Raw genomic sequence first — 23,256 nt, 5'->3', positions numbered from 1 at the left:
CCACCAACTGCTCCTTGGAAACCCTCTGGGGTAGCTCTGCTCTGTCCTATAAGGTTGCTATGAGTTAGAATCGACTTGATGGCAATGGATTTGGAATTCAGGGCTGACCTATAAGCATGTGGCTTCCACACAGACCTTTAAAAAAAGTAGACCCCTACTCTAACCAGAACGTATATGGCACAAAAAAAGACTGATAAGACCAATGGGACTTTACACCTCTGGGCTTTCCAAGGAAAAGAGGTCGGAACAGAGCAAGCAACCCTTCAGAACTAGTCAGCACCAAATTCTGACTCTTCTGGAGTCAATCTTGGGGCATAAAGTGAGCTTGTATCATTCTTTATCACGGAAGCTGATACTCTCCCAGGTAACAAGCACTGTGAATGCTGGAAGAATCCAACCCTGGTGGCATGGTGGTTAAGACCCATAGCTGCTAACCAAAAAGTCGGCAGTTCGAACCCACCAGGTGCTCCTTGGAAACCCTACGGGGAAGTTCTACTCTGTCCTATAGGGTCACTATGAGTTGGAATCGACTCAACAGCAATGGGTTTGGTTTTTTTTATATACATGCTTAACAAATTTGCAAAATGATTTTTAAATTGCAAAAAAATAACCGAATTAAAGCATTACACTATACTGAAGATGCTTAATAGGGGCTTCTCTAATTTCAGAAACAGGATGGATAATGATTTCAGTTATCTGAATTGCTAAGCTGCCTTATAATAGGAATTTATTTATTTATACTTAATAAGACACCTTACAAAAAAAAGCACTACTGGATGATAACATGAACGAAATAATAGATTTTCATTCTTCTTCTGACACTGATCCAAGATACCAAGTTTGGTGACATCGTAAAGAGCAATACACTGAAGGTCCCTGCCTTTGGGCAGCATAAGGCCTAACAGAAAGCCAGATCCTAAGTAACTGGAAACCTGGAATGCAAATATAAGTGGATAACTAAAAAACAAGATACAATATGTAGTCATGATATGTGTCAAGGTATAAATAAAAAAATACGTATAAAACAGTTGTAACTACATAAAAATTATACAGCCCAGGAAACTGTTATCTAAAATCCCAGAAACTATATTCTCTATTCTAGCAGATTATAAAACGTAAGCGTTTCCTTAGTGAAGGGCATTCAGTTTCTCAGAACAGCATGTGTTTTTCATAGCCTTTGTCTTTTTTTCTTTTAAACCATCAAAGTTTCCATTTATGTGTGTGGCCACATTTCTCTATATTGACTGCATTACACCTACTCCTCACTTATTGTCTTGTTACCCAACATGTCACATTTACACACTACTAAAAACCTACTATCCAACTATTTTGCACATTTATGACCCCACTGACCAGCACACCCGCCCCAGCGCTCCGCCAGGGCACGCAGAGCAAGGAGCAGTGCCTTCCTGGGGTATTTAGCCCCACTCTGGAACCCGTGGGGCACCCGACACTCCAGTCCTCTCCTCTCTCTCCTGGCCTGCCCACCCTCTGCCCCTACACTTGCCTCGCACGCAGTTGGGCACTAGGAGCGGAGCCCAGGCAGCAGGCAGTGTTCAACCCTGAGGAGCTAACCCCCTGGCTGAGCCCATTGTGCACCACCCACTCCACGCCACCCCAGTTCCCCCACCAAGTGCACCGCAGAACCCAAGCTGGGTGGCTGAGGACACCCAGCCAGCAGCCCACAGTGTGGATTCAGATTCTGGGCAGCAGAGCAAGGGCAAGTCCATGGCCGGTGCAGGTAAGAGGGGCCGTGACTGCCCAGCTGGGAAGGCTGGGGCCAGGGCTGGGCCAGGGAGAAGGCGAGACCAGGGCAGGAAACAGCAGGTATTCCAGTTAACACCAATTTTCACATAATGACCTGGTCTTTGGAACCTAACTATGTCACTAAGTGAGGAGTGGGTGTATATTTTCATTCTATGCAAACTTGCCAACAGACAATTCTAACATTTTAGGTAAGTTTTTGGGGTACAACTTTACGACTTGCTATGTCATATATCTATGCCAAAAGCAATTTAAAAAACCTCTCAAATTTCAGAAGTGTCAAACATTGCTCTTATAATCTCTTCCATACTTAACTCTGATGAGCTTTTTCAGACTGAGCATATGCTATGCCTCCGATTTAAACACCAAATGTATCTTAAAGGTTGAGACAAGCCTCTAATATAATTTTTAATAAAATTTAGTTTGAGGCTTATTCTATCTTGAAATGATTTCACCCATTCTATGGACTAAGTACTGCAAATAGGAAGCAAAGTTTCAGAGAGGTACGGAGACAGTGATGGTGCCACAGCACCAGCTGCTAGGACGATTGCCATACACTTCTCTTTTCTATAAGCTTACGTACTACAAGAATAAAAAGGAAAGAAAGTCTTGAATGCTTAGCAACTTCTACCATGACTAAGGAGCTCCACCAAAAAACAAAAACCCCACTGCTGTCAAGTCAATTCCTACTCACAGTGACCCTGTAAGACAGAGGAGAACTGCCGGATAGGGTTTCCAAGGAGTGACTGGTGGATTCGAACTGCCAACCTTTCGGTTAGCAGATCATCTCTTAACCACTGTGCCACCAGGGCTCCAAGAGGCTCTGAGAATGTAGCATTCTCCAGAACAGTTTATTGCCACCCTTCAGGAAAAGGCAGCAGAAGCCACCTGTACAGGTGACTGAAAGTAACCCTCCTACTTTCCTTTAAAGAACAGCATGACCATTGTCAGATGTCCTAACACTGACTGTGACTGCCTTTTTCTCATCACTTGTTCAAATTCATCACTCATTTGAGAGTCAAAAGTAAGGTCCTACAACTGCCACTTCCCAATTGCCATTAAGTTGCTTGACTTGAAGCACAACCTGCAACAACAATCCATCATTCATTCTTATTTCATTGCACAGAAACTTTAGGCAATTCTAGGATATATGTAATCTGACGGCTCATTGCAAGTGAAGAAATAATTCTACTGAAGTCATGCACTCAGGTTAGACAAGCAAACAACTCGAGTGGCAATAGTACTGGCAGCAAAAACTAACATATCCTGGGATGTGAAGCTCTGATTTTATAAAAGTACTGCTTTTTACAGGACAGTTCTATTTTCAAAAAGAAACCTTCTCAATGATTAGTAATAGTTTTTCTATAGTTTTGTTCTTCGATGCACCCAACAACACCCACTGTCGCTGAGTCAACTTCAACTGATACTGACCCTATAGGACAGGGTAGAACAGCCCCACAGGGTTTCCAAGACTGTAAATCTTTACTAGAGCAGACTGCCACATACTTCTTCTGAGGAACAGCTCGTGTGTTTGAATCATCAACTTTCCTGTTAGCTGCTGAGTGCTTAACCACTGTACCACCAGGGTTCCTCACCAAACACAAAAGGCTTTACAAAATAGACCCCCCCCCCCAAAAAAAAAGGATGGGTCAAAAGGGTGAAGAAATAGAACATAATAATATTTCATTTTTATTTTTCTAATGAAGTCAAGGCTGCAATTGAGAGGTCCAAGTTCAAATCTATTTATGGTATCATGAATCTCATGTATGTGGCAGTCTCAAAAATGATTTCTTCTACTCCTCTCCCAAAAAAAAAACCAAACCCATTGCTGTCGAGTCAATTCCAACTCATAGCGACACTACAGAACAGAGTAGAACTGCCCCATAGGGCTTCCAAGGGGCATCTGGTAGATTCAAACTGCCAACCTTTTGGTTAGCAGCCAAGCTCTTAACCACTATGCCACCAGGGCTCCCTACTTCCTTCTAGCTGCATGAAAAGTATCCACTGTACCCCGCCATGGCCTAAAGCAAACTAAAATTCCAACCATGGACAGCTAGCTAGAACTACACTCTTTATTCAAAAATATTTACTGGGTATCCTCTAGGTAAATGATACAGAGCCAACACCAACTCCAGCAGAACTTACGTGAGGGAGATCTAGACACAGAAACAGATGCTCACAACAGGGTGGTCAGTGTTCTCATGCGGACACTCAGATATTATGGAAGCACCAAAATTGGAAAGTGGCAACTACCTGAGTAGAAGGCAGGCACCTGAACAGTGAGCAAAGGCCAGGTAAAGGTCTGGAGGAGAAAGAGAGAGAATACAGCAAGGTGAAGGAACCAGAAAATTTGCCGTAACGCACAAGGCAAAGGCAGAGGTGATAGTGAATGACAACGAAAGAAAAGCTGGCGTCAGATTATATGTTCAAACCAAAAAGTTTGGACTTTAGTCAAAGAGCAATATGCAATCAATGAAGGGTCTTAAGCAGGGAAGTGGCATGATCAGACGAATCAATTTGAAAGATTTTTTCAGCTGAATTGTAGAAACTAGATGGTGGTGAAGAGACAGTGTTTAGAGGGAGGCTAAGATGGTTACAGTAATCCAGAAAAGAAAGGATGGAAGCCTACACCGGGGAAACAGAAATAGAAAAACTGGTTGAGGGACAGATTCAGAAGGATTCTGTGACTGAATTAAAGGAGGAGGAGGAGAGCTAGATCGGGGAAAAGGCAGAGCCAAGGGTTTTACCAAGAAGTTCTGCTTGAACAAGTGAGTCCCTGATGACTCCACTCACTCTAACAGAGCACAGCCGGCTCTGAGGAAGACAAGGGGTTCTACTTTGGACGTTTGAAGTTGTAGGTACCTGTGGAATATCAAAGTGGCTATGTCGAACAAACAGACATAAATCTGAAGCTTAAGAAATGGGTCTGGATTGGATATATGGAAATTGGGCATGGGTGAGATCACCCAGGGAAAGAAACGTAGCGTAAGAAGAGAAGAGCATCCTGGACAGAACCCTATGGAACTCCAGCAGTAATGTGATAGCAAGTACCCTACAGAGACTGTGAAGGAGCAGACATGACCAGGGAGGAAGAAGACCAGAAGACTACAGTGTCACAGACACCTAGGGATGTGAGCATCACAAGGAGGAGGTACTGTCAGTGCCAAATGGTGCTAAGAGCTCAAACAAGGACTGAAAAACATTCATTAGATTTTTTCATCAGTTTAACAATTTCTACATGTACAATTCCATGACACTGAGTCCATTAGACTTAAGAAGGAGGACTATTGTGACCTTAAAAAGAAGAGGCTCAGTGAGATTGTAAGCAGAAGCAGCCAGATCTGCAGCCGGTGGTGGAGCGTGTGAAAGGTGAGGAAAAGGAAACAATGAGTACAGACAGCCTGTTCAAGAAGTCTGACTGTGAAGTCAAAACAAATAGGATAACACTCATAGAATGACATGGAATTGAGGAACAAATCTGGGGTAGTCTTTTCATTTTAAACATGCTAGAGACTTGAACATGTTGAATGGGAACGCACCAGTAGAGACAGAAAGGTAAAAGAGAGACCATAATCAATGAAATGAGATTCCTGAGGATGTACCCAGGAATGGGATCTGAAGCAGAGGTGTAAGACAAGCTGCAGAAAGGGGGAAAGTCACATCTTCCACTTTAACACAAGAAAGGGAAAAGCATTCTGTCTCTGTAGATTTGCCTTGCCTACTCCAGACATCTCATATAAATAGAATCATAAAATATGTGGCCTTTTATATCTTGCTTCTTTCACTTAGCATAATGTTTTCAAGGTTCACCCACGTTGTCGCATGTATCAGTGCTTCATTCCTTTTTATGGATGATGACTATTCCATTGTTATGGATATATTTTGTTTATCCAATCACCAGTTGATAAATATCTGGGTTGCTTCCCCTTTTTGGCTATTATGAATAATGCTGCCATAAACTTCCGTGTACAAGTTTTTGAATGGACATATGTTATCAATTCTCTTGGATATACACACCTACAATTGCTAGGTCATATGGTAATTCCAAGGAGCCCTGGTGACACAATGGTTAAGTGCTCGGCTACTAACTAAAAGGTTGGTGGTTCTTAATCTACCAGCAGCTCCGTGAGAGAAAAGACCTGGCAACCTGCTCCTGTAAAGATGGCAGCTTAGGACACCCTATGGGGCCGTTCTACTCTGTCCTATAGGGTCACTCTGAGTCATAGTAACTCTATGTTTAACTTCTGAAGAACTGCCAAACTGTCTTCCAAAGAAGCTGCACAATTTTGCATTCTTACCAACAGTGTATGAGGGTTTTAATTTTTCCACATCCTTGTCAACACTTGTTATTGTCTGTCTTTTTTAATTACTGCCAACCTAGTGGGTGTGAAGTGGTACCTCATTATGGTTTTGACTTGTATTTGGGGGCATTATCTTCTGGTGTCCTCTATGTTTTCCTTAAGAGGAAAGGTTTTCTGATGAGACAGTGATAAGAGGTAAGATGTTTAAGAGTGGAGAAGCTTGAAGCCAGGGAGAATGGGGAAATGCACTTACAGAGAAACACAGCAAGATGGTAAGGTATAGACCAGTGACAGTTGGAGGCTATCGTTTATAAAGGCACTGTTTTGTCTGATCTGAGACTTTCTTCTGCAGGAAAGAGGTTTTTGTTCTTCTTAAGAAAAAGAAAAAAAAAGCTGATTCTAACTAGAATTGGAAGAGGAAGCTGCTAAGAGGATTTTCTCATTTAAAGACAATGACAGAAGAAATCCTAACAATCCAGTGTTTTGCTTAAAGTCTTGCAACATATACATTAGAATGACAATTTGCTTAAGAGTCACTCTCCTTGACGTTGAGAACAAAGAATTTTTCATACATCCCTGCATCTCTGCTTACATCATCAGGGGTATTTTAAGGATTTATACTGAAATCATGGTACTAATCCAATTAAACGACAAACAGCAAGAGAGAGACCACACATGTATCATATCAGTAATGTGCAGTTTCTTTAAAACGATTCATATAATCATGCCACAAGGTGTTAAGGCTGGTAACAACCACATCCAAAAACCAAACCCTGTGCCGTTGAGTCGATTCCGACTCATAGCGACCCTACAGGACAGAGTAGAACTGCCCCAGAGAGTTTCCAAGGAGCGCCTGGCGGATTTGAACTGCCGACCCTTTGGTTAGCAGCTGTAGCACAAAACCACTACGCCACCAGGATTTCCAACAACCACATATACAAATAATAACCAATTACACAAAAGGAAATGATTTAACAAGTCACCTTGTAGAATATTAGATATAGTCTTCAGTTTAACTAGTAAGTACATTCCTATGCGACATGAAGTAAAGGGTTAATTAAGTTAGAGATTTATCTTTTAAGCATGCTATGGCATATGTTGACCATACTTTTGTGCTCACAGTTCCTATCTTAGGACCGACTTATAGGTGACCCAGATTTAGTCCAAGGATTTTACAGCACGAAAGGGCTGTGTTGTTTCAGTTATCTATTGTTGCATAACATGCCATCCCAAAACTTAGTGGCTTAAAACAACAGCAATATTTCTCTTGATTCTGTTTTGACTGGACTCGGGCACTGGGATTTTGACTAGAGTGAATCAAGCCTCACCCACATATCTGGGACACTCCTCCAAGCGGCCTCCCTTTCTCCACGAAGGCTAGCCCAAGGTTCTATACATGCTGATTGGCTCCTAAGAGAGTGAAAGCTAAAGCCATGCCTCTTAAGGACTGCGTCTAGAACTGACACAGCATCTGCCACCATTCTACTGGTCAACACAAATCACAGTAAACGGAGCAGAAAGACTCCGCCTCTTGATGGGAAGAGTGGCAGATGAGTACAGGGATGGGAGGAACTGCTGGAGGCCAACTCTGGAGACAGTCTACCACAGCTGTAAACAATACTACTGGATGTTTCTACCACGCCACTTCAGTTCAGGTGTGAATGCCTGAGAAGAAATACTTTATTTCCAAAAGTAGAACTTTTTCTTAAGCATCAAAAAGAATATCCTGTGGAATGCTAATCTCAGAAAAGGCATGGAATCTTCTTCTCTGGGACTGTAGGAAGGGCAGACACGATCTTTTGGGAATGGTCTAGTATAGCCTTACCTGGAAAGATGAATTTCATGTAGTCATTTCCCACCCTACAATTTGTCATGTATGGATAAGTATGATCTCATTTTTTAAAAAGTGTACCTAATGCTCAAAAATATAGAGGCTTTACAGGTCCTAGCCATTTGAACTCTTGCTATCTGAACCCTTATCTGAATCAAATACATTTGGATAAATTCCTCATTCCTAAATCCTTGCTACATGCTCTCCTAGACTCAGGAATGTGCTAGATTTGGATATCACAGTATCTCTTACAATCTGAAATCGCACTATCTGAAGCCAGGAACACAATTAATTTATATAGAAAAAATTGCTTATACCCCAAACAGTGCTATCTTTAGGGGGTAAAATTATAGATGATGCACATCCTTCCTTATGCTTGGCTGTATTTTCTAAATTCTCTTCCAAGTTTTGCTTGCAAAATATTAAAAAGTCTATACTGTGGACTTAATATACTACTTGGAACAATTTTAAAAAACTAAGTCTAACACCCTACACCAAAGGACACAAACAGATTGAAAGGGAAAGGATGGAAAATATATTCCATGCAAATAATAACAAAAGAGAGCTGGGATGGCAATCTTAATATCAGACAAAGTAGACTTTAAGGTAAAGTCTGTTAGAAGGGATAAAGATGGACAGTATATGGTGACAAATGAGTCAATTCATCAAGAAGATTTAACAACTGTAAATATATATGCACCCAACATCAGAGCACCTAAATATATGAACCAAACACTGATATAACGGAATAAAGAAACAGACAACACTAAGTGACAGCTGGAGCCTTTAACACACCACTTTCACTACTAGACAGAACATGGAGAAAGAAGGTCAACAAGGAAAGAGGGGGCCTGAATGACACTATAAACCAACTACACTTAACAAAAGCACATTCTACCCCAGTGCACATGGATCATTCTCCAGGGCAGACCACAAGTTAGGTCATCAAACAAGTCTTGATAAATTTAAAAAGACTGAAATCAGAGTAATTTCTCTGACTACAATGGAGTGAAACTAGAAATCAGGAACAGGAAAAAAAAAACTGGAAAAATACAAACATATGGAATTAAACAACACATTATTAAACTATCAGTGAAGTTAAAAGATAAATCACAAATTAACCCACTGCCGTTGAGTCGATTCGGACAAAACTCAAAGGGGCAGTTCTACTCTGTCCTATAGGGTCGCTATGAGAAGATGAGATGAATCACAAATTACTCAGAATCAAATGAAAATGAAAGCACAACATACCAAAACTTATAGGATTCAGAGAAGACAGCACTCAGAAACTTATAGCAATAAACGCCTACATGAAAAAAAGAAAAAAGATCTCAAATCAGCAGCCTAACTCTACAACTTTAGGCACTAGAAAGATAAAAGCAAACTAAGCCTAAACCTACCCAAAGGAAGGAAATAACAAAGATCAGAACAGAAATAAATGAAAGAGAATACAGAAAAACAATAGCATCAACAAAACCAGAAGTTGGTTCTTTGAAAACATCAACAAATTTGACAAACCTTTAGCTAGACTGACAAAGAAAAAAAGACAAAAGATGCAAATACCCAAATAAGAGATGAAAATGGAGATATTACAACTGACCTGACAGAAATAAAAAGACTTATGACAAACTACTACAAACAACTACATACCAACAAACTGGATAATCTAGACAAAATGGACAAATTCTTAAAAGAACACAACCTACCTACAGTGACTCAAGAGGAAATAGAAAGTCTCAAATGACCGACAATAAGTAAACAGATTGAATCAGTCATCAAAAATCTCCCAATAAAAAAAAGTCCTGGACGAGATGGCTTCAATGGGGAATTCTACCAAATATTTAAAGAAGAATTAACACCAAGCCTGTTTAAACTTTCCCAAAACACAAAGAAGAAATGAATACTCCCTCATTCATTCTAAGAAGCAAACATAAGCCTAATACCAAAACAAGACAAAGACACCGCAAGAAAAGAAAACTACAGGTCAATATCCCTTGTGAATACAGATGCAAAAATTCTCAACAAAATACTAACGGACAGAATCCAACAGCATATTAAAAGAGTCATATACCATGGCCAAGTGGGATTAATTTCAGGAATACAGGGATGTTCAACAACAAAAAAATTAATAAATGTAATACACTACATCTATTGAACAAAGGAAAGGAACCACATGATCATCTTTACTGATGAAGAAAAGGCATTTGATAAAATCCAATATCCTTTCTTGATGAAAACCCTCAACAAGATTAGAAAAGAAGGTTAAGTTCCTCAATATGACTCAGGGCATATATGAAAACCCAACAACGAATGTTATACTTAATGGAGAAAGATGGAGAGCTTTCCCCTTGATATCAGGAACAAGGGTGCCCACTCTCATCACTTCTATTCAATATTGTATTATAAGTCTAGTCAGAGCAATAAGACAAGAAAAAGAAATAAAAGGTATCCAGATTAGAAAACAACTAAATTTATCTCTATTCACAGACGACATGAGCCTATATGTAAAAAAATCCCAAAGAGTCCACGTGAAAACTTCTAGAGCTAATAGAAAAATTTAGCAAAGTTGCAGGGTACAAGGTCAACAAACAAAAATCATTTGGGATTCCACACACCAGCAAGGAGAAATCTGAAAGGGAAATCAGGAAAACAATTCCATTCACAATAGCATCGAAGAATAAAATACCAAGGGATAAATTTAACCAGAGATGTGAAAGACTTACACAAAGAAAATTATAAAACACTGCTGCAAGAGATTAGAGGAGACTTAAATAAATGGAAAGATGTCCTGTGTTCATGGATTGGAAGACTTAATATTGTTAAAATGTCAACAATACTCAAAGCAACCTACAGATTCAACACAATCCTAGTCAAATTCCAAGTCTTTTTTACAGAAATAGAAGAACCAATCCTGAGCTTAATATGGAATAGCAAGAGGCCTTGAATTGCTAAAGCAATTTTGAAGAAAAAGAATAAGCATGAGGACTTACACTTCCTCATTTCAAAACATATTACAAAGCTACAGTAAGCAAAACAGCCTAGTACTGATATAATAATAGACACATATACCAATGGAACTGAAAGGACAGTCCAGAAGTAAATCCATACATCTATGGTCCACTGATTTTTTAAAAGGGCGCTAAGTTCATTCAATGGGGAAACAAGAGTCTCTTCAATAAATGGCGCTGGGAAAACTGGATTTCCACATGCAGACAAATGAAAGAGGAACCATGCCTCACAATATACACAAAAACAAATTTAAAACGGATTAAGACACAAGTGTGCAAACTCCAATGATAAAACTCATAAAAGAAAATTCAGGGGCATGAGATAGAACTAACATGGCACCCTAGACAGATGCATCATGCTGTCCCTCTTCAGCAAAGACTCAAAACACTAAGTAAAACAGATACAAACATCAATCCTGGAACCTTAAGCTTCAAATGAAGGGATAAAGAACTAGGTCAAACACTGAATGGAAGAAGAAAATGGAGGCAAATAAAAAACAGGGAGAAATACAGAGTGGAGGTCCCCTGCTGACTAAAAAAAGCACAGTATTACCGTCTTGAAGCACAGCTAGTAATTACCCCGGACAGGGAATACAAGAAGACCACTTAACAGAGCTCCCAAAGAAGAGACAGAGCACCTGATAACCAGAGAAACATGCTTTCCCACTCCTCACCCTTCTGCCCAGTAAATCACCTCCATCCCTTCCCAATCAGCCACACTGCCTTGGACAGCGAGCTACTGGTCTGCTGCCAACTCAAGTCCACTCTGCCCCCACCCACCTGCTTCTGCTGTGCCATTTTCCATCTTCCTTTTCTTTCTTCCTCCTACCTAGCCCCGTACGCCACACTCACCCCTTCCCAATGGGCCATGCCACACCACTCAGCTAGAGACCTACCAGCCCACCGCCAGCCCGGGTCAGCCCTGCCCCCACCTGCTGACTCCTGCTGTGCCATTTTTTCCCCCTTTCCTCCTTTTCTTTTTCCTTCCCACCTAGCCTTGTACACCACTAGGCCACACCGTGCAACTTTGGCTAGAGAGCCACTGGTCCATCACCACCCCAGGTGTGCCCTGCCCCCACCCATCAGCTCCTACCATGTCATTTTTTTTTTTTTTTACTTTTTTCCCTTTCTTCCTGTTCCTTCTCTCTCCTACGTGGCCCTGTATATCTCCTCTACCCCTTCCTGACAGGCCACGCCACACCATCGTGATTCGAGAGCCACCGGCTGCTACCACCTCAGGTTCCCCCTGCCACCACCTACCAACTCCCACCACACCATTTTTTTCTTCTCTTTCTTCCTTTTCTTTCTTCCTTCTACCTAGCCCCATACACTACCTCCCCCCATGCTACCAGGCCACACAGCACCGCTGCAGCTAAATTGGCACTGGCTAGGCGCTTTCTACCTACCACCTATGCCCTGCAGGCCACATTACAGCCCCTCCCGGAAGGCCCTAGGGCCACCCCCCACCCACTGGCTACCCTTTTTCTTTTCTTTGTCCCCTCTCCCAGCCCCGTAGGCCACACCCCCTTCCCGCTGGCCCTTTCCATGCTGCTGTGGCTAGAACATGCCTGGCTCAGGCCCACCACCAAATCAGGCCCACAATGCCCCTCCCTCCTGCCACTTGACCAGCTGCTGAATGAAGGGAAGGGAGCCTGGGCCATTCCCCGTCTGACATCCCCACCTAGCTGGAGAGGGGATCTAAATGCTGCAACACTGCTGGACCAGCATCAGGAGGCAGATAGAGCCCACCTAGTCTGCACTAAACCACCTCACCAAGTGAGCGTACAGTAAAGTGGATTCACCCTGCCTGCTGCTGCCCTGCTCACCCAGTAAAGGTGTTGAGACTATCGTGCCCACAGACAAGCAAGCAGCAAAGCATGCCTGGCCCAACTGCCCTGACATATCAAAACAAAACAAAGAAGCAGGGTGAAGCAAACATACAATCAATAAATTAAAAAAAATAATGCCTTAATGGCTCAGAAGCAGCAGATATCAAAACATATTAAAAAAAAAAACAGGAGAAGATGGCTCCAGCAAGTGACCAAAATAAGAATCAAATGAACTTCCAGAAGAAGAAAAGGCATGGAGCTACCTGATACAGAATTCAAAAGACTAATACGCAGGGCTCTCCAAGAGATTAGGAAAGAGATCAAGAAAAACAGACAAAAGGAAGGAAAAAATAATCAAAATCATGGAAACCAAACAAAATCAGTGAAAACATATCCAAAATCAAGGAAAATACAGACAAGGCAATAGGAGAATTCAAGAAAATAAAACAAGAACAAAACGTCAAAATAAATACATACAAAAACTGCCGCTAGAAATCTAAAGGATAAACAACAAAATTTCAGAAATGGACAACTCAATAGGAGGTTTAAGGAACAAATCTGAAACAATGGAAGACATAATCAGTGAGACTGAAGACAAATACATGAACATTACTTTGTTTGAGGAAAAATCAGAGAAAAGAATGAAGAAAACCTAAGAATTATGAGAGACACAATCAAGAGCAAAAATCTGCATGTAACTGAAGTTCCAGAACAGGGGGAGAAAATGGAAAAAACAGAGAAGAAGGCTGAAGATTTGCTGGCAGCAAACGTCCCAAATATCATGAAAGTCAAAAAGGTGGCCATCCAAGAAGCTCAACACTCAACAAACCCCATATAGGATAGACCCCCACAAGAAAGTCACCAAGACATATCATAATCATACTTGCCAAAACTAAAGACAAAGAAAGAATCCTGAGAGTAGCTTGGGGAAAAAGAAAAGTCACAAAGGGAAAAGAATAAGACTCAACTCTGATTATTCAGAAGAAACTATGCAGGCAAGAAGGCAATGGGATGACTTCTATAAAAAGATTGAAAGAAAAAAAACTGCCCACCAAGAATAATTATCTTGCAAAACTCTCAAATACAATAGTGAAATTAGTACATTTCCAGAAACAGAAGTTAAGGGATTTTGTAAAAAACAAACCAAACATACAAGAAATATCAAAGGGAGTCCTTCAGTTAGAGAACCAACAACAACAAACAACAACGAGAGTCTAAAACACAGAATAAACTCACCACATACCAACTTAGGTAAAGAACTCTCAATAATAAAACAAAGCTAAAAGACTTAAAACAAGGAAACAAAGACATCAATCTGTAAATGATGGCAATAAAATAATAAAATCAACATAAAACAATAAAAGGTGAAATAAATGGTGGAAGCATAAAACTTCCAAATGGAGAAGAAGTCAAGGCCATACTAGGTAATAAAAGACTGGTTCAAACTTAGCAAGATAAGGGTAAATTTCAAGGTAACCACAAGGAAACTTAACAAGCCAACTCAACAGAATAAAAAAGAAAAACAAAGTCTCAGCAAACACAAAATCTGTAAAAACAAAAGAAAATACACAAACAAAAAGAGCTCAGCACAGAAAAGTAAGAGGAAAAAGAAAACGTTAGCGCCACACAAAAAGGCACAACAATATGACAGCAATAAACTCATACATGTTGATAATCACACTGACTGTAAATGGCTTAAACGAACCTGGAAAGAGACAGAGATTGGCAGAATGGATAAAAAAGCATGATCCACCAATATGCTGTGTACAAGAGACACACCTTAGACATAAAGACATAAATATATTAAAAATCAAAGGATGGAAAAAACACATCAACCAAACAATAACTAAAAAGGGGCAGGAGTGGTAATAGTAAACCTAAGATAAAACAGACTTCAGAAAAATCAACCATAAAAGACAAAGAAGGACATTACATAATGATTAAACTAAAAATCCACCAAGAAGACATAACCTTAATAAATATCGATGCACCCAACAACAGGGATCCAAAATACATAAAATAAATTCTAACAGCACCAAAAAGAGACAGTTCCACAATAATAGCAGAAGACTTCAACACACCACCCTCTGTAAAAAACAGAACATCTGAGAAAGAAACTCAACAAAGATACAGAAGATATAAAGGCCCAAATCAACCAACTTGACCTCACAGACATATAAAGAACACTCCAACCAATAGCAGCAAAATATACACTCTTTTCCAATGCACATGGAACCTTCTCCAGAATAGATCACATTTTAGGCCACAAAGCAACTCTCAATAAACACTGAAATAATATAATGCACTCTCTCTGATCACAATGCTATGAAAGTAGAAACAAAGAACAAGGAAAAAAATCAAATACCTGGAAACTGAGTAACACCTTGCTTAAAAACAACTGGGTTATAGAAGATATCAAAGAAAGAATTAAAAAATTCCTAGAAACAAATGCTAATGAAAACACGTCATAACAAAACCTTTGGAAGACAGCAAAGGCACAACTCAGAGGTCAATTTATAGCAACAGATGCACACATCAAAAAGGAAGAATGGGTCAAAATCAAAACATGAGCCCTACAACTCAAACAAATAGCAGGAGAGCAGAAAAAGAGGCCCATAGCCAAAAGAAGAAAGGAAATAATAAAGATTACTGCACAAATAAATAAAACAGATTAGAAAAACAATAGAAAGAATCAACAAGACCAAAAGTTGGCTCTTTGAAAAGTTCAACAATACCAACAAACTGATGGCCAAACTGACAAAAGAAAAATAGTAGAAGGAATAACCCACATAAGAAATGAGATGGGAGACATTACAACAGACCCAACTGAAATAAAAAGGATCATAACAGAATACTATGAAAAATTGTGTCCAACAAATCTGAGAACCTAGAGGAAATGGACAAATTTCTAGAAATACACTATCTACCTAAACTGACACGAGCAGAGAGAGAAAATCTGAACAGATCCATAACCATAGAAGAGACTTAAGAGGCAATTAAAAAAAACCTCCGACAACAACAACAACAAAAAAGCCCTGGCCCTGATGGCTTCCCTGGAGAATTCTACCAAATATTCAGAGAACAGCTCACATTGGTACTAATCAAACTATTTCAGGGCACAGAAAAGGAAGGGATACTCCCGAATTCATTCTATCAAGCCAGCATAACCCTGATACCAAAACCAAAGATACTGCAAAAAAAGAAAATTACAGACCACTATCTCTTATGAGGGAAACCTTGGTGGCATAGTGGTTAAGTGCCACGGCTGCTAACCAAAGGGTTGGCAGTTCGAATATGCCAGGCGCTCCTTGGAAACTCTATGGGGCAGCTCTACTCTGTCCTAGAGGGTCACTATGAGTCGGAATCGTCTTGATGGCACTGGGTTTGGTTTTTTTTTGTTTTGTTTGTTTTGGCTCTCTCATGAATATAGATGCAAAAATTCTCAACAAAATTCTAGCCCACAAAATTCAGCATCATAAAAAATAATCATAATACACCACAGCCAAGTGGGATTCATACCAGGTTTGCAAGGATGCTTAGACATTAGAAAATCAATCAACACAATCCACCACATTAAGAGAACAAAAGAAAAGAATCACGTGAACATCTCAATCAATACAGAAAATGCATTCAATAAAGTTCAACACCTATTCCTGATAAAAACTCCCAATAAAACAAGAATAGAAGGGAAATTCCTCAACATAACAAAGGGCATTTATATAAAACCAAGAGCCAACACAATCCTCAATGGAAAGATGCTGAAAGCATTCCCCCTGGAAAACAGGAACAAGCCAAGGATGCCCTTTATCACCACTCCTATATAATGCCATGCTAGAAGTCCTAGCTAGAGCAATAAGACAAGAAAAAGAAATAAAGGGCATCCAAATTAGAAAGGAAGAAGTAAATCTATCCCCATCCACAGATGATATGATCCTATTCATAGAGAACCCCAAAGATTCCACAAGAAAACTACTGGAACTAATAGGAAGATTCAGCAGAGTAGCAAGATACAAGATAAACATAACAAAAATCAATTGGATTCCTATACACCAATGGAGAGAACTTCGAAAGGAAATCAGGAAAACAATACCATTTATAATAGCCCCTAAAAAGATAAAATACGTAGGAATAAATCTAACAAGGATATAAAAGACCTACACAAAGAAAACTACAAAATACTATTGCAAGAAACCAAGAGACCTACGTAAATGGAAAAACATACCATGCTCATGGATAGAAAGACTCAACAGTGTGAAATCATCAATCCTACCCAAAGAAATCTACAGCTATAAGGCAATCTCAATTCCAAAAAACAGGATTCTTTAATGAGATGGAATAACTAATCACCAACTTTATGTGGAAAGGAAAGTGGCCCCGGATAAGCAAAGTATCATTGAAGAAAAAGAACAAAGTAGGAGGCCTCACACTACCTGCTCTCAGAACCTACTATGTAGCCATAGCAGTCACACAGCCTGATACGAGTACAACAGCACACAGACCAATGGAACAGAATGGAGAACCCAGATGTACATCTAGCCACCTATGGTCAGCTGATCTTTGAAAAAGGATCAAAATCCATAAAATTGGGCAACTATAATCTTTTTAACAAATGGTACTGGCAACTGGAGGCCCATCTGTAAAAATATGAAACAGGACCCATACCTCATACCTTCCACAAAAACTAACTCAGAGTGGATCAAAGACCTAAACATAAAACCTAAAACAATAAAGTTCATGGAAGAAAAAATACGGACAACACTAGGGACCCTAACACATGACATAAAGAGAATACAAACCGTAACTAACAAACGACAAGCACCCAAAGATGTACTAGATAACTGAGAGCTCCTAAAAATTAAACACTAATGCTCATCAAAAAACCTCATCAAAAGAGTGAAAAGAGAACCTACAGACTGGGAAAAAAAAATTTGGCTATGACATATCTGACAAGGGTCTAATCTCTAAAATCTATAAAATGCTTCAACACCTCAACAACAAAAAGACAAAAAATCCAATTAAAAAATGGGCAAAGGATACAAAAAGACAGTTTACCAAAGACACTCAGGCAGCTAAGAGGCACATAAGGCAATGCTCCCGATCAGTAGCCACTAGAGAAATGCAAATCAAAACTAAAATGAGGTACCATCTCACCCCAACACTACTGACACTAATCAAAAAAACAGAAAATAACAAATGTGGGAGAGGTGTGAGATTGGAATGTTATGCACTACTGGTGCGAATATGAAATGGTACAACTGCTAAGGAAAATGATATAGCACCTCCTTAGAAAGCTAGAAATAGAAATACCGTAAGATTCACTATCCCATTCCCAGGAATATATCCTAGAGAAATAAGAGCTGTCACACAAATAGACATATGCACACCCATGTTCAGTGCAGAATTATTCACAAAAGCAAAAAGATGGAAACAATGTAAGTGCTCATCAACAGATGAATGCATAAAAAACTATGGTACATACACACAATGCAATACTACACAATGATAAAGAACAATGATGAATCCGTGACACATTTCACAACATGGATATGTCTGGAGGGCATTATGCTGAGTGAAATAAGTCAATCACTAAAGGACAACTACTGTATGAGACCACCAGTATAAAAACCCAAGAAAAGGTTTACACTCAGAAAAAAAAACAATCTTTAATGGTAACTTGGGAGAGGAGAGGTGTGGAGGGAAAATCACTAACTAGATAGTATAAGTTTGGCAAAGGGAAAGTACACACGGTATAGAGAAAGTCAGCACAACTTGACCAAGGGAAAGCCATAGAAGGTCCCTATACACATCCAAACACCTTGAGGGATCGAGTTACTGGGGTTGAAGGCTGGGGGCCATGGTCTTGGGGGACATCTAGGTCAACTGGCATAACAGAGCTCATAAAAAAATGTTCTACATTCAACTTTGGTGAGCCTTACAAGCTTGCCAGCGGCCATCTAAGATAAAGCTATTGGAGCAAAGGAGAATGAAGAAAACCACAGACACAAGGAAAACATTACTCCAATGGACTAATGGACCACAAGTACCACAGCCTCCACCACCTTAACCCAGAAGAACTAGGTAGTGCCAGGCTACCACCACTGACAGCTGTGACAGGGATCACAATAGAGGGTCCCAGACAAAGCTGGAGAAAACTGTGAAACAAAATTCAAATTCATTAAAAAAAAAAAAAGTACCTGACTTACTGGTCTGACAGAGATTAGAGGAAACCCAGAGGCTATGAAGCCACTCCTGAAGTCCACTTTCAGCCAAAGATTAGACAGGCCTGTAAAACAAACAATAACACACATGAGGAAGGTGCTCCTTAGTTCAATCAAGTATAGGAGACCAAATGGGAAACACCTGCCCCAAAGCAAGGACAAGAAGGCAGGAAGGGACAGGAAAACTGGACGAATGGACGTGGAGAACCCAGGGTGGAAAGGGAAAGGGGAGAACACTGACACAATGTGGGGACTGAAACTAATGTCGCAAAACAATTTGTCTATAAAACTTTTTAATGAAAAACTGACTTGTGCTGTAAACCTGCACTTAAAACAATAAAATTTAAAAAGGAAGAAAGAAAGAAAGAAAATCCAGGGCAAGGCCGTCAGGCCTAGCTTTTAACAATGGATTATCTAATATAACAAAAGCACAGAGAAAGACAAAATAAATAAATGGGACTTAACAAAAATTAAATACTTTTGTTTATCACAAGACTTTATCAAAAAAAGCAAAAAGGCAAACTAACAAGCGAGAGAATATCTTCAGAAATCATCTATCTGATAAGAATCTAGTAATCAAAATATATATAAAACTTTGGTAACCTAACAACAAAAAGATAAATAACCCAACTATAAAGTGAGCAAAGGACTTGAACAGATATTTCACCAAAGAGGACAGTCAAACAGCCACCAAACACATGAAAAGATGCTCATTGTCATTAGCCATTAAACCAAAAAACTTGTTAACACTGAGATGATTCTGACTTATAGCAACCCTACAGGACAGAGTAGAATTGTCCCATAGAGGTTCCAAGGAGTACCTGGTAGATTCAAACTGCCAACCTTTTGGTTAGCAGCCATCAGCCATACAAAAAAAAATCAGCCATAAGAGAGATGCAAATCCACTCAGGGCAGCAATGATTGTGAGGATGGCAAAGGACCTGACAGTATTTCGTTCTGTTGTACACAGGATCCCTGTGAGTCAGAACTGACTCCATGGCACCTAACAACAACAGGATGGCTAAGATTTAAAAAAAAAAAAAAAAAAAAACAGAAAATAATAAATGACGGCAAGGATGTAAGGAAACTGGAACCCTTACCCACTGCTGGTGGGAACGCAAAATGGTAACTTAAATTTTTTTAATTAAAAATATATATTTTTTTAAGATGCAAGCTTGACAGCTTTCGATTTTTATGGCTATTTGTTCTCCTAAGTTCCCAGAACCTGATTACTTGGATCACACACATAAAAATCTCTGTGGATTTAAAGATGAATATCCTTCCTCTTCAAGAAAAACATACTAGCAGGCAGAATAAAAAACACGTGTCCATAAGCATTAATAAACAAATCAGTGGATTAAAACATATTTATCCTACAGATGAACTGCTATATTTATAGAATCTAAATACATGGTTACATATTGCACCCTGAAAGCAGATCAAAAACAAAAACAAAAAAACCCCACTGCCAACCAGTGGATTCAGACTCATAGCCACCCCAAAGGGTTTCCGAGGCTGTAAATCTATCTCCCGCAGAGCAGCTGGTGGTTTCGAACTGCTGACCTTTCGGATAACGGTCGATGGCTATCACCACTGAGCCACCAATGCTCACTTTAAATTGATACACTCTGAATTTTAAATACACTATAAACTACCCTAAGGCTTGTCATTTTTCATTTCGTCTGGCATTACATACCTGGCCGTTTGACGTCACCAGCCCATAATATATACCAGTTTAAGAAATCCACAATTTTGCCCTCCAAGGACTTAATCCCCCCCACACACAAAAAAAAGAATGGTGCAAAGGCAAATAGGACCATGAATTTGTTTTTTTAAGCACTGCTGCAAGCTTACTTTATAAAATTGGACTCCCCAGCTGCAGAATTCTACAGCAAGTGGCTTCGGGAGTGTCTCACACGCAAATAAAGTAAAAGGTCACTTCGGAGAACCCAGCGTGCCTCGACGCTCATCTTAGACAAAACAGAGCAAGTCCTTTATCAGGGAAATGTCACTTCACTCAGTTCACCGTAGTCCCGGGTAAAGGTCCCTACTGAGAGAATCCCCTTTGTGGATTCCGTGTAAATGGGGGAAAGAGAAAGTCAATAACGCCAGTGACACCACCAGCTCCGAGGAGCGAAGAAAGAGATGCTAAGGTCCCGAAAGGGCCAATGAGGAACTGGAGAGCCAGAGAGGCGGTCCCCCCTCGGAAAAACAGCGCGAGAGAAGTGACAGGATTCCGCTAAGAGCCAACAGCAGCCCATGCAGCTCAAAAAAGCGAGAAGGGAAAAGTTTCCCCAGCCTCCCCCTTCTCCCTCCTCCTCTGAGGAAACCTTAGCGGAGGTGCTAACGGTGCCCAGCCGGCGGCCCCACCACCCGCCCGGGGCGCAGCGCCGGCGGTCGGGCGCGGACCCGGGCTGCGTGCAGGCGTAGCGGGCCGGTGTCAGGCCGGGTGCCGGGCGGCGCGCACAGCCAGACCGGCCCGGGAAGCGGCCCGGGATAGTCCGCCGCCGGGAGGAGAGGAAAGGCCAGGCGAAGGGTGGGGCGGAAGCGGTCTCGGCGCTCGCCAGGCGCCCGCCCACACCTACCGGGGAGGCCACCGCGCCGACCGCCGGCCCAGGGCAGGAAGCCGGCGACCCCGAGGCTCGGCCGCCGGAGAAGCCGAGCGGTGCTGCGCAGAGGCGGCGGAGGGGGGCCGGAGACGGCGCCAAGCTGCGGGGTTTGCGGCCCGGGCGCCTCACGTGACGCGGAGGCCCGCGAGCCAATCAATCGCGCTAAGATTAAAAAACCAAAAAAGAAAAAAGACACTGCGTCGTGGAGTCTGTTCCGACTCACAGGGACCCTTCTGGAACAGAGTAGAAGTGCCCCATAGGGCTTCCTTTACGGAAGCCGACTGCCGCGTCTTTCTCCAGCTCCGACCTTTAGGTTAGCAGCGGAGCTATTTAACCTCTGCGCCTCCAGAATGCCCTCACAGTACGATTACCATTAGCCAGTGAGGAATTTTATACACGATTTCCTCTTTTCCTCCTTAAAATCTTCTTGTTACTAGCCTGTGGAGGGGGGACTTTTATTTTTAGCACTCTTTGTATGCATAGATTAACTGTTCGAATAAACACTATACGGTATACCTTAATCTCTTGGTGTTGAAATTATTTAAATTTCACTGCTAGCACCGTTCAGTGCTGACTTAGTAAACGATGCTCATGGCAGTAAATGAATACTAAAAAACAAAAAACAGTTACTGCTGTGTAGACTCTCAATCCTGGTGATCCCATGTGTGTCAGGGTGCTTAAATTATTTTTAACACTTGCATCTTCCTCCCTAATACAACTACTTCAGCAACTGAAGTGCGTTCAGACAGCATCGGCTGAAACTTCCCTGATTTCCAGAACACTCTGTACGTACTCTGATACATAATTTATATAACATAAATCTCACGTTGCTCTGAAATGTACTGTACTATAAGAAGTGAATTGTCTATCTCTCTACCTTTGCCCCTATATTATAATCTCTTTGACCACCAGGACCTTTGTGCTTAGTAGGGTACCTGGCATGTGGTAAAAAAAAAAAAATGAATTGTCCACCAATGGGTTCCGACTCATAGCGACCCTATTAGACCTTCAATATCCACTGAATAAAGGGGTAATTAGTGGCAAAACCAAAAAAAAAACAAAACCAGTGCTGTCCAGTGGATTCCGCAAAGACAACTTCAAATTGAAGTTGCAGAGTTTTTCATTTTACATAGATCCACAGTAAATGCCCATCAAAGAATGTGTTGCACTGGGCAGATCTGTTGCACAGGACCTCTTTAAAGTGTTAAAAAGCAAACGTCACTTTGAGGACTAATGTGCGCCTGATCCAAGCCATGATGTTTTCAATCGCCTCATATGCATGTGAAAGCTGCACAATCAATAAGGAAGACCGAACAAGAATTGATGCCTTTGAATTATGGTGTTTGCCAAGAATGAATGTTGAATATACTGTGGACTGCCAGAAGAACCAACAAATCTGTCCTGGAAGAAGTATAGCCAGAATACGCCTTAGAAGCAAGGATGGCAAGACTTCATCTCACATGCCTTGGACGTGTTACTACGAGGGATCAGTCCCTGGAGAAGGACACCTTGTTTGGTAGGGAGTCAGTGAAAAAGAGGAAGACCCTCAACATGATGGATTGACACAGTGGCTGCAACAATGGACTCAAACACAGCAACAGTTGTGAGAATGACCAGAACTGGGCAGTGTTTCGTTCTGTTGTACATAGGGTGATATGAGTCAGAACTTGACGACACCTAATAACAACAGTGGCAA

The 23,256-nt window shown here is 40.9% G+C and overlaps 1 protein-coding gene across 8 annotated transcripts in view; it reads right to left on the bottom strand.

Moving 5' to 3' along the window:
- RCBTB1 (RCC1 and BTB domain containing protein 1) overlaps nucleotides 1–21,678 on the bottom strand; it is an 86,595-nt gene extending 64,917 nt beyond the window's left edge. For 3 of the 8 annotated variants that reach the window (XM_049853019.1, XM_049853016.1, XM_049853013.1), the window contains exons 1-2: nucleotides 21,537–21,678; nucleotides 18,937–19,016 (exon numbers count right to left, since the gene is read on the bottom strand). The gene's annotated coding sequence lies outside the window, so the exon portion shown is untranslated. Of the gene's footprint in view, nucleotides 1–18,927; nucleotides 19,017–20,805; nucleotides 21,456–21,536 lie in introns of those variants that run through there. The other 5 variants (XM_049853018.1, XM_049853020.1, XM_049853014.1 and 2 more) reach the window with 4 other exon arrangements.
- Nucleotides 21,679–23,256: the final 1,578 nt, after the last annotated feature.

Source organism: Elephas maximus, chromosome 14, assembly GCF_024166365.1.
Source record: "Elephas maximus indicus isolate mEleMax1 chromosome 14, mEleMax1 primary haplotype, whole genome shotgun sequence".
NCBI classification, from domain to species: Eukaryota; Metazoa; Chordata; class Mammalia; order Proboscidea; family Elephantidae; genus Elephas; species Elephas maximus.
Note: the sequence above shows the minus strand (reverse complement) of the source record. Positions and strands in the feature narration are given on the sequence as shown.